The sequence below is a fragment of the Leptonotus elevatus genome, chromosome 1 (assembly GCF_054856555.1).
Source record: "Leptonotus elevatus isolate MCC_2025b chromosome 1, RoL_Lele_1.0, whole genome shotgun sequence".
NCBI classification, from domain to species: domain Eukaryota; kingdom Metazoa; phylum Chordata; class Actinopteri; order Syngnathiformes; family Syngnathidae; genus Leptonotus; species Leptonotus elevatus.
The window spans coordinates 345,808-351,882 of NC_141239.1; the positions used below are offsets into that span (position 1 = coordinate 345,808).

The 6,075-nt window shown below is 45.7% G+C and overlaps 1 long non-coding RNA gene across 1 annotated transcript; it reads left to right on the forward strand.

Moving 5' to 3' along the window:
- Nucleotides 1–855: 855 nt before the first annotated feature.
- LOC147180211 (uncharacterized) lies at nucleotides 856–3,852 on the forward strand. The gene is made up of 2 exons (XR_015097282.1): nucleotides 856–2,438; nucleotides 3,712–3,852. It is a non-coding gene; the product is annotated as an uncharacterized LOC147180211 (long non-coding RNA).
- Nucleotides 3,853–6,075: the final 2,223 nt, after the last annotated feature.

Below are 6,075 nucleotides of genomic sequence, written 5' to 3' on the forward strand. Positions count from 1 at the left end.
CCATTCGCTGTCACTTTGCCAAAGCTTATGGAATTCGGCGGCGCGCCTCCTTACATCATGGATCTATTGATGAATTGATTGATTGACAGCCAGGTTCAATTGCGCTATTTGCATCGGGTTCCAGTTGAGTTGCGTGACTGGGAGTTTTTGCAACGCCAAATTGCGCAATTCTAGCGAAGGTCGCCAAAACTGGAGACGGTGAAGACAGCACGAGACTTTTGGAATTCAATTGTATCGTTCTGCCGTTTCAAACCGTTTCAATGACACCCCAGGCGGCGTTCGCTAAACACACAACAACAAGAACGACACGCTTGGTATATTTGAAAACAATTGGTTCTGTTTCTAAAACGTACCGTTATGGAGATAATAGAAAGCTGCTGGTGCTTTCAGGGGCTCGCTGCAAACACGACGGTGAGCACAGGCGGGAAGAGACCGGACTCCAGGGTGGGATTCAGGAGCCTTTGCTGAATGGAGGATTTCCAGGAATATACATTGATTGACATGGCATGAGTTTGATTGAATGGGCTTTAAATGGACTTGAAAGGAAATTGCAATTCATCTTGAAATTGACTTGACGTCGATATTGAGCTGCAAATTGAATGAGTCTGAAATGGAGTCTGCAAAACAAGCAGAGGAAAAGAATACTTACTACGAGCTCTCAATATTAGTACAAATACACAAAGGCTCAACATATATCACCAAGCTATCTCGTAATGTCCAAAATGCGGACGCAACAACACTTTGCATCTCAACGATACAAAAAGGCTGTAAGGAAAAACAGTGCAAGGCCGCCATCTATTGGCCGTAAAAGATCACTGCACTGAGTGACGGCATGAGAAGCCGACATACGTTCAACAGCCACCAAATCAACCCCGCCCACAATAACGCAGCTCGGAGGAGCGAAACTCGTCACTTAGCGGGACGCGACAATATGCAAATACAACAATACAGCATAAACTGGAATATTAATGACCGCGAATGACGGCGGCACAATGCTAGCGGGCTAATGTGGCTAAGTGGCTCACGAGCAGACGGACTGCGGCAGACTTAAAGGAGAAAGGCACAACACGAGTCCTTACTTTGTTGTCATCGACTCCGTGCGTAAAGGAACATCAACAGGCAAGCCAAAGTGCGTTTTAAGATCAACAGACTTCAACGAGCTGAACTGGATCGCAAGTTTGAAACGGACTCAAACCAGAACAGGGAAAAAATGCGTCACAACGCGAGACATCAGTGCGCGAACGTGAACTCGCGTAACTAAATTCCACATAATGCTCAGCCTTTACTACACGTAGAGCTAGTGCTAATGCTAAAGTGGCGGAGGATCCCATTCCAATGCTAACAGCAATTAGCATTGGGTGATAACGCACAAATGCTGTGGAAACACGGGTCCAATGAGAGCACGGTCAAATAATACTACTCAAAGGCACACATTCTTCCCAATCTGTGAAAAAAAGACTTCTATTAATAGATCTCAATGGCAGCTGTCTTCTATCTCATTCTAAGGCTACAAGTTCACACTGCGGGTCTTAAAGCTCAATTGCGACTTTTGGGGGAAATCCCATTTTTGGGAGTAAGCGTTCACGTGACCTTTTAATTGCGACCTCAGTCTGTCTGCTGTGTGGGCGTGACGCGTCCCCAAAGTGGCACGCATGCGCAAAAGAAGATACGACGTCACGCCCAACGCTTTGTTTGCGCAAGTAAATAGTACGGTCTTTTTGAAGGCCGTCGGCGGGTGGAGGTAGAAATAATATTTGGTGAAAATGAAGCGAGCCTGTTCCGGCAGCTCATCTCGCGAAGACATCTTCTTTTTTCTCCATCACGACGACTTCACGTCAATGTCGCGCGTGTAATAAATGTGGCGACTGCGCGGCGACATCAAATGACAATGACGAATATCGTCAGCGCAAATCTTCATCATCTTTATACTCCGTGTTTCAAGTCAAATATAAAAGCCACAACTGTTCCTCGAAACAACTTTGCCGATTCGCGTACGTCTCCCGAGCCGAGCGGACCGAGCCGATGCGTCAAGCGTAAAACAAGCTAACGCTTCTTGAACTTTTGATGACGTCGAGGTCGGATACGTGCGTATTGCAAACATTCGGATACGTCTCCGATCGAGGACCAAAAAATGCAATTGAGCCGTTCAGACCGACATGAAAAAAAAGGTCCGATACAGGTGGCATTCGGAACCAAAAATCCCATCTGGGTCGCATTTGCTGCAGTGTGAACGTCGCCTCAGACGCATTTAAGCGGCCAGCATTGCTTTTTCTTGTGAAACTGCTCGTATTGTTATTTGACTTACTTTCGCATTTATTTTCTCTTTGGCCTTTTGAGTTCGATTTCAAGTTGAGTTTTCAAGGAATTTGGACTTCAAAGATATCATCATCCAAGGGCAGAACGAGTGATTTGAAATGCTGTCATGTGAACTTCCGCAGGTGAGTTTCAAGCTTGAAACAACAGGAAGCGCTTGTGGATGCAGCAGGTTGTTGACAGCGTCACGTGACGCGTGCGTGTCCACTTCCTTGGGGGCCTATTATCACCACATCTGTTACTCGGCGTGCTTGCGGTTGTCCCGGCGATGGCTCAACTGCAAACAACAACCCCCCCTTCCCCCCCCCCCCCCCCCCCCCCCCGCGCGCGTACTCGGCGGTTGTCCAAGTGGAATTGCAATATTGCATGTGGTGTCGCATCATAGCACCTCATTTCCGTCCAAATGAAACAAGAGCGACCTTAAATGAGCAATAAGTTGATCCTTTTCCCTCCCCGCCGGAATCGAACCCCCACCCTCGGAACTGCGAGGAAGACGTGCTCACCGCGGAAAGGGAAACTGCTCCGAAACTTTTCCACCAGGGGGCGCAAAGGAACGCTGGAGTGTCGTTGGCCAATAAGTGAGAGACATCTAGTGGCCAATCGGGGCATTACAGACCGTTTTTTCTCCTGCCTTCTTCTTTAGATTGATTATGAATTGTTCCCTGCCGTTGTGTTGTTGGCACGTGCGCGAATGCCAGGCCAGAAAGTCGTCCGTGTTCCGTCGCGGTGAAGCCCGGCCCAGCCAAACCCAAACCCGGCCAGCAGCCGCTCGTGCGGCTCAAGTCCTTCAGGCCAAGATGGCAACGATTGGCAACATTGTTCGTGGCAAGCGGCAACATGTCCAAGGCGGGCTTCCTCTTCTCGTGGTGGCGCGACCTGCCTTCCTCGGTGCGGCGGCCCACTAAACCTCCGACGTCCAATGGACCTCCAGATCACGTCCGTCTGGCGTCGGCCGGCCGTGGAGCGTATTTCTGCGTCCTTGGGAAAATAGGTTCCCTAACGTAACCCTAACCCGGTGTCAAGATTGATTGTAATTGTATATTTGTTCAATAAAGAAATACCAATTTTATATATATATATATTGTGCATTCAGGAAGTCCTGCTGATCTGCTCAAGGTAAATGGGGTGTACTTTTTATTTCCTTATAGCCACATTTATACTTTTCGTTTCAATGTTGCATTGCGATCTGTCACTACTATTATCAATAGAAGAAGGACCTGCTGAGCTCGTTTTTTGTTTTTTTGCCATGCGGCTGAAAAACGGTACATGTTTAGGCTGGGCGCCATGCTAGGTGCTAGATGCTATAGCTAGCCGCCGCCGGTGTTTGTTGCCACTGTTGACATGTTTCAGGATACTTTGGTCAAGTAATTGTTCCCCTCGACATGTTCTCCGTTTCAGACGTATGCTAAAACAACGTGGGAGGAGGAGGGCAAAGAAATGGAGGGCACGGTGCCATTCATCTGGACCCAAGCATCCGATGGACGCGCAGCAAAGCGCACACGTGGCTTGAGAACAATAAAGCTATTGTAACAAACTGGATGAGTACGCTTTATTTGCATTTCTTTACTGAGCATCTTCATGCATGCTTACAATTTGGTCGATAGAACGTGCCAAAAGGACGACCATGTGACCTGTTTTGAAGCCGATTTCAACTTTGCGTAGACCTTTTAGGCTGAAATGAGCAAACGACCAAAACCGCATTTTTGTCAACTAATAAAGACGAGAATTGAGGTCAAATCCTGTCACAAACACACAGTGACTCCGCCCCCTTTCAAATCTGCAACGTAACATTCATGCAACAAGTGTAGGCTAACGTTCAAACAGTGTTCATCTGAGCGCTAACTAATGCTAGCTAATTTACTAGCTTGTAGCATGGAGTCGTAATAGCCACGTGTTGATAGACTGCCATTGTGTATGAAATTGTTTTCAATCAAAAAGACGAGAGAACATTTGCCGTGAAGTCGTTTTCGATTCCATGGAAATGTTCAACATTATCTGCTGGCAAAAAAAATGCAAACGGGTGTCAAATGACTGTCCTGACTAAAACCAGACTCAAATGTTGACCGTTTCTGTTGACTAAAACCGGACGAAAAAAATGATGTTTTCTTGGACTCGACTGAAAGGCCGGACTTAATGTCCACTAAAAGTTGAGCAAATAAAAAAGGGATGAGGTTGACTAACTTTGATAAAAGCGAACAAGTGTGATTGAAATTGGACTAAAACTGAGACCATATTTCAAAATGGCTGATAAAAATGAACACTCTCCGCTATTATTTATCCGCGTAAATGAATCAACATCCAAACAGAAACGTTGACGCTCACAAGCAGCCGACACGTTACGCGTTACGTTCCAATTCAATTCCATTTAGCCTTACGAATAAAAATGCTGCTCCTCATTTCTTGACGAGAGAGGATGCACGGCCATCTTTCATCCGGACAAACGTGTCAATGTCAATAAGCCGTCCGTCAAAGTCCAAGAATTGCCGAATTAATTCGCACTTCTCAACGTCTCTTCGGCGGAGAAACGTTCCTCGGACTCGGCGGCGATCAATGATGCTGCGATCGTCATTTGGAGCCGTGACTGCTTGTGGTCCTAAATCAACTGCAGCAGAAACAGACCGTCAAGAAATAAGAATGAAAGATGTGACGTCTCACGTCCTTCACAAGCAGCCGACTGTTGCCAGCGCGCAATTCCGTTCGACGACTTCATCTCACTTGCTCGCTTGACTTCCAGATTTCATTTGCTGCTTCAAATTCAGCACATGGTTGATTTTTTTGTTTTGATTTGTCTATTGAAGATATAAACAAGTAGCAGAAAAAAATAAAGATTTAAAGAAGAGGAAAAAAAACACAAGCTTATAAAAAACATCATTAGTTATAGTTTAAATGTTGAAAAGGAAGAAGTTGAAAACTGATCTCGTCCCTCATTCGTTCTGTTTTGACTTATTTCATGACAATAAGTTCATGTATTTCAATAAAAGAAAAATGTCTAAACCTGGTCATATATACAAGTGCACTTTGACATATGCACATTTGCCAGCGACATATGTACATGAAATTCATATACCGTAATACATTTATAAATCATATCCTCATACTCACAATTTGCATTACACTCGTGCCGACACATCCACAGAAATTTAACAGCTCGTGTCTGATGGAAGTCATTTTTTTCTATCTTTGCTTTTAAACCATTTTTAAATTCACCAAGTGACTGACTTCTTTTCAGGCCAGTTCCAAAATCATTCCACAAATGAACACCGTTGCTTCATATTTGCTCTCGTTGTGATTTTCTGCTTGAAATGTTTGTGCTGAACTTCCTGCCCACGTGACAAGTTGCGCTGCTCGCGCTTCCTTCACTCGTATCACGAACGTCCTTCAAAACTGCTGCCGTGTTTCTGGTTTCCTGCGTCCATCCGACGTCATTGATCAACTTCATTCACGTTGTTGGTTTGTTATTACGTCGAGTATTTTGCTCCCGATGAAAACCAATGGAGCTCGCCAAAAGTGAGTGTGTGTTGAGTGCGTCTTGACGTCACGTGACATCATTCCTGTTTTTTAATTGGATGAGGGGCTTGGACATGCGCACTATGATTTGAGTAGCTCATCACTTAAAGGTTAACTCAACAGGAAGTCGACTCTTGCTCCACCCCTCACTAAGATTTGAAATTGGCGCCCAAAGGAAAGGGGGTGTGGCCAGGAGGAGCGTTGGCTTGCGAATGGGGAGAGGGTTGGGCGTGGTCTGGCTGTGATTGACAGAAG